Source organism: Clarias gariepinus, chromosome 25 (assembly GCF_024256425.1).
Source record: "Clarias gariepinus isolate MV-2021 ecotype Netherlands chromosome 25, CGAR_prim_01v2, whole genome shotgun sequence".
Taxonomy (NCBI): Eukaryota; Metazoa; Chordata; class Actinopteri; order Siluriformes; family Clariidae; genus Clarias; species Clarias gariepinus.
The window spans coordinates 20,606,067-20,612,066 of record NC_071124.1 but is presented as its reverse complement, the minus strand read 5'-3'; the positions used below and the strand labels follow the sequence as shown (position 1 = coordinate 20,612,066).

The 6,000-nt window shown below is 36.6% G+C and overlaps 1 long non-coding RNA gene across 1 annotated transcript; it reads left to right on the top strand.

Annotated features, from left to right (window-relative positions):
- The first annotated feature begins 4,056 nt into the window (after positions 1-4,056).
- On the top strand, positions 4,057-5,688 carry LOC128513363 (uncharacterized). Its single transcript, XR_008356375.1, has 3 exons — positions 4,057-4,207; positions 5,037-5,083; positions 5,268-5,688. It is a non-coding gene; the product is annotated as an uncharacterized LOC128513363 (long non-coding RNA).
- Positions 5,689-6,000: the final 312 nt, after the last annotated feature.

Below are 6,000 nucleotides of genomic sequence, written 5' to 3'. Positions count from 1 at the left end.
GTGTTTGTTTTTTTTACCTTTCCTTTCCTTCTTTTCTTTTTCTTCCTCCCCCTCTCCAGGAGGCAAGAGCCGAACGCTGGGCTCTGGGTGGCTCTAGTGGAGGAATCAAAGGGGGGTTTCTCCGGAGAGCTCCATGGCCTTTTCTTAAATGAGGCTCTCCTTTTTTTTGTTTGCGTTTCCTATGATTGAGAACACATTGGCCAGGGCCGATCCTTGCTGGGGTCCCTCTCTCCGGGGTCGCCCCAGCTCCTTCCTCTGCTTAGAACTGCAGCCAGAGCCTGCCCCCCAAGAGAAAGGGCCTGCTGCGAGATGACCCTCCACTGCCCCCAACAGGGGGTGACCCGCATGCCACCGGTCGTCCCTTCGGTCCCTCTGCGAACTCTCAAACACGCACATGGATACTGCACCCGTCCCCCATGGAAGAACTCCGATCCTCTCATATTACCCGAGTACCAATATGAGTTACATGCTTTCTTTTGCAGAAACAGTGGTAAGATTTAGGAGTTTCTGAGATTTCTATTGAATGTGTTGTGTTCCATATTTACATGAGCACACACACGTGTGTTTAGATAAGTCCAAATGGCGAGGCCACCAAATCCGTATGGTCCTGCTTCCCTCAGGAAGACTGCACTGAGGTTCAACATAAACAGGACATTGAATCCCGAGCAGGCGCATACGGCCTCTGCCGTCACCCGCGGCTCAGCCGCACACAGAGACGGCCTTTCAGGAACTCACGTCGCTTGGCAATGATGGGTTTTGGTGGATATGCCTTACCGCACATGGCAAAACATTGAAAATCCTGTCTCTGTTAGTAAATTTTACTCCATGCTGATTTGACAAGTCCATATTGAGTTTTTTTTTATTTTTTTTATGTTGTCTGTATTTCAATAGAAAAAAAATAACCTCGTAGAAGCATTTCTATATCAAAGATTTTTTAGTACCACAGTGATATAGCTTGGAGGGCATGTCTGGGATTATGATTTTAAATATTAAACATGCCAACGTATATGAAAAACATCACCAATTATTTTAAACATCCTGTCTAGCTGACTCCTGATGACATATTTCGATGCTACCACTAATGCTAAAACGTTCTCTGAAAATTTTCAACATAACAATGGGGGGAAATGTTTGAGCAACAAGAAGCACACAACCCTGACATTTCTTTTACTTAATTAAATTTAGCTTTCAGCTGTATTATAATAATTATTTTTTTTAATCTGACGATAACATAAAGATTTGTGAGTTAAAATTAATTTTAGATTCTCTTTTGGGGAATTGATGAAGGAAGCATGAACATGATCTGTATTTGCAGCACTTGAGAAAAGAAAGAAAGAGGAAAGAAAATGAGGGCAGTGCACCTGTTCACCAAAAAGGGTGTGAACATATGGCAGCAAAATGACCCAGAACGTGGGCTGTCAACACCGTGTCTGCAAGCCGCCAAAACATCACGATTCCAATATGGGAGTTTAACAAGAAACGTTAATGTGAATTTACACCAAGGCTTATTAGTTATTCAGAACTGAATTTCATGTAATGCATTCACGCATCATGTAAAATTCAAAGGATTGTTATAATTAAAAGGATTTTTTTATTTTTTTGCCATGTTTGTGGCTTTTTCTTTCATGATAGCTGTCTCCCTTCTGGGTATTTTATTCCTGTCTGGGAGTTAAACACTTGGGGTGTGCTGTTGTTGAAAAATAATCAAAAATGCCCTGAGTATTTTGTTAATAGTTGATCATTTCCCAGTAAAAGCACATTCTGTTCCAGAAATTCCCAACATTTTGGAAAAGTTTCTTGGATGACCAACACACTCTATTTTTTAAACCATTTCTAGTGGTATACAATGTTTATGATCCAATTTTTTATTATGTTATTGTTGGTTTGAAGAAACAAGAAAAGCTAAACTAGGTCCTCTGTTCTGATGATGATCCGATGGCAAAAAACTGGCCTGGCATCGGAGACTCCTTCCCTCAATAATAAACAAACATCTTCTTTTTAAAAACTTCACCATATCAACAATAATTTGTTTTTGCATACGTATTTCTTGCTACAATAGAAAGGATAATACTGTATATTATACTGTATATTTGTGATTCGTCTTCCAACTGAACTATAATCAGAACTGTTGTTATTGAAGATTCCTCAACATCTTCGGACCAAGAGTAAATTCCATCCTCTAAGCCATCTCAGTCAGACAATCTCATTAAGCATACACAATCTTTATTTTAGTTTTTTTCATGCAACAATTCTAGGACGAAAAAAAACGTCTTTAATCTTTTTATTGTTCTGTGCTGTGTGTTCAGTCTGCTCAGGAAAAGGTGCAGGCGAACTGAGAGCCTCGATCTGACTAAACCGTGTTGGGACTTGTTTACAGAGCCCAGGTCTTCTTGATCAAAGCTGCACAGGCACCTTCACCTGCTCTTCTGGGGAAACAAAGGAGCGTAAGCGGGACAGAAATAGCGCAGTGAGAAAGCTCCCTCCTGGGCCGGAGAACACGCCATCAAAGACCTCGAGTGATGGCTGCTGTGTGTGGCAGATGAGGATCAAACCCCCAAAAGCTGTCTATGTATAACAAAAACCCGTTTGAGAGTTAGACTTAGGTCTTTATTGCTTAAGCCCCTCACTTTAGGTGTGGTTAGACAAATCTTTTTGTACCGTGCCTGCAAGCGACCAAGAATGAGCGAGTCAGCTTCGCGAATCGACTGACTGTGTTATTACTGATTTATTGTGACATTCTGCTTATATAAGGTAACTGATCATTTCAAAATAATATGTGAACCTGCTCAAAGCTGTTTGCTTTGGATTCGGAAATAAGCTGTTTATGGAAATGTACACAATGTCTAAACGTTAGGTAGAGTTTTAAGTGTGTGTGTGTGTTTTATATATACAAATTCTACCAACTAAAAAGCTAAACTAAATGGTCGTTAATATGGTACTAATTACATTAAATAATATTATCATCATATCCATCATTTGCGTGTGTGTGTGTGTGTGCGTGTGTGTGTGTGTAAAATAATATTGTTATCCTATCTGTAGAAATGTGCCTGTAGAAATATGGAAAAAGAAAAGAAACCTGCCCCTAAACTTTCTCTTTCTCAAGGTTTTATTTTCACAGTTTTTTATACCCAAGTTCCTGAATTAATCATTTCGTTATGATGAAGAGTGTTAGTGGTCAGTGGTGGAAAAAATCTTTATTTCTTTAAATAACTGTGTGTTCAAATTATGGCAGAATTACAATAATTATAAGATGATTACTGACTTTTTACCTGGTGCTGTACTTCTTCCTAAACTTGATTTTTTTGTTTTTGTTTTGTTTTTAAAAGAGTCTTTTTCTGTAATTGGATACGTTGACAAATACTGATTATTATGAACTAATTGCATAGGATACCCTGGTTCTTAGTTGTGATTGCTTATAATATGTATATATTTTTTATAATGTCCTGAGATGATAATTAAATGATTTCATAATTAATTATCTAATTTCCTCTTTATATTTTGATTCTAAAGAGACCATTTTGTATTTTTAATGTAGTCTTGAGAAATAGTTCTCCAGGCTTCCTCAAGGACTTTGTCAGGTCTCAATTTTGGCAAGATTTGGCTCTCATTTTCAGTTCAGTCCCTGTACCAGAGCAGTCGTTTGTTAAGCCACACAGTGACCTAAGAATAATTCAAGCATTAAAACCACCTAAAGTATGGCATGAACCAGTGAGAAACACACTCTAAAAAATGATCCTGCGGCCTTGTAAATTTCACAGTTATAAAAAAGTTATGTTACCTTAATAAAATCTCTAAAAGTCACATACATGATTGTTTGAGTTAGACAAATCAAAATAAATGCCTAAAAAAACAATTATTCATTTTGTCTTAAATTTACACTATAATTTAAGTTTACTTCACTAGTAAAAATCAGTATTTGACTAACTGAATTATATTTTTAACATGCACTTAATATTTTTTTATACATTTCAATCAAAATATCTGTTAATGGAGTAATTGTACTGATTAGTTTCAAAAACTACAATTATAAATTATTCCAACTCAATATTCTTTATTTTTAACAACAAAAACTTAAATAATTGAGTAAATTGCCCTGTGCAAGTGCTCATGGGAAGTCTGGTGTAACATCAGAGACAAGAAGGCTGTGAGGATGTGAGAATGGACATGAAGCACCTGGAACATTCTGGAACATTCCTTACAAATCCTGGTGAGTAAACAGCTAACACAAGTTACTGTAATAATGACTCTGTCTGCCTGCACACACAACTTTATAGTGTGTGAGTTACTGTTCTGAATCCTGTCACAGCCGAGCTCCAGAGCTAACGATAGCTAGCAACAGGCCAGTCCTGGGGTTCAGTGTGCTTTAGCTTGTTTGTTCCAACCACCAAACTGCTCAGCTAAAGCGCGTTTAATACAGACACTTAAAATCTGGTGTAAAAGGAGAGATTTAACACCGAGCAGCAGCGCGTGCATGTTCGGGTTTTTTCCGGGTTTCCCGGTGTAAACGGCGGCGGTTGTGCCGCAATATTTGAATTTCTCCCGCCAAATGCAGTGATTTTGCGCAGCCTACCGCCACTGTGGCGAGGATATAAAACTAGCATGTGTACCGGTCCACCTCACACACTGAACCGCGAGTCTGCTCGGTCACTCCGACACTTTAAGGAAGAAACTCAGAACAAATCCGGTTTAAACAGCAGAAATGCGGTGCAGTGTCCGGACTCTGGTACTGTTTTATACGTTACTGTATATGAGTATTTTTAACATGATTAAACACTAAGCAAGCAGCAGCAGCAGATGTTATAAAATAAAAGTGCTAAGTACTGTACTAATAATTAAAGCTATGAAATATAAAGATTTAGTGAAAATACAACATTTCTCTCAGAATTAGAATTGGGAGAAAGTAATAAGAAATTAAAATATTGAAGTGAAACATTATGTATGTTCTGATATGTAAGTAAGAGAACCTAAAACTGATTGATTTTGTGTGTGTGTATTTGTGTGAAACATGTTATATATTTTCTATATCTCTTTCACAGCACCAACACCACTAATGAAGAGAAGTTGAATGGAGATAAAACAGGAGGTAAATGTCAACTTTTTTTAAATGTTACAGAAGTATGAAATGTTTAACCATTGAATCAAAGATAGAAATAGACTATTAGTCCAAAAAGTATGTATTTGAACAGAAGTACTATTTTACCAGTCTGGTAGACTTTATATTAACAGTCACACTTGTACTTACTTGTATACTATTGTTCCTTTTTCAGGTGCCAGCATTATGGGATGGCGGTGTAAGCTCTGCACATTTGTCGTATCATCAAAAGGAATTTCGATCATTATCGAGTGAAGCATGGTACTGTTGGTCATGGATATTTAGTGTCCTGTGTTCATTTAGACTGTCATTGCTTCTTTAAGACCTGAGAAGGTCTGCACACACATTTGTATGGATCCCACAGTTTGCAGGAAACTGAAGTGTGAAGGTGTGCAATCTTTCAGATGTAAAATGTGACTCATTAGATTCTAATACAAAAGTCTACTTTCCATGTGTTAACTGTATAATACTTGTGGCAGGAGTATTGTTTCTGAAACTGTTTACTAATAACATAAATTCAGCTCTTTGTTTATGATCTTGTTACATGTCATTTGCAAAGTAAACCAGGTTGAGTTTAGATTTCATGTCTTGTCAAATTTGCCAAATAAATGTTTAATTAAAATAAAAATGTGTGCATTGTTTCTTTCATTCAGTTAAATATTTAGTAAATGTAGCACATTTGTTTATTAAATAATAGTATAATTTTCAGTATCTTCTACCTTCCATTTCAATTATATCTACTAATTTTCACTTTTCATTAACTTCTAATTTTCATTACATTTACTCAATTTTGTACATCATTGTACTAAATATAGTTATTCAGGTCTACTTAATTTTTTTACTGACTTGTACTCAATTCATGAAGTATATTTTACATGATTTTTATATTTTTTTATATTTACTCAATA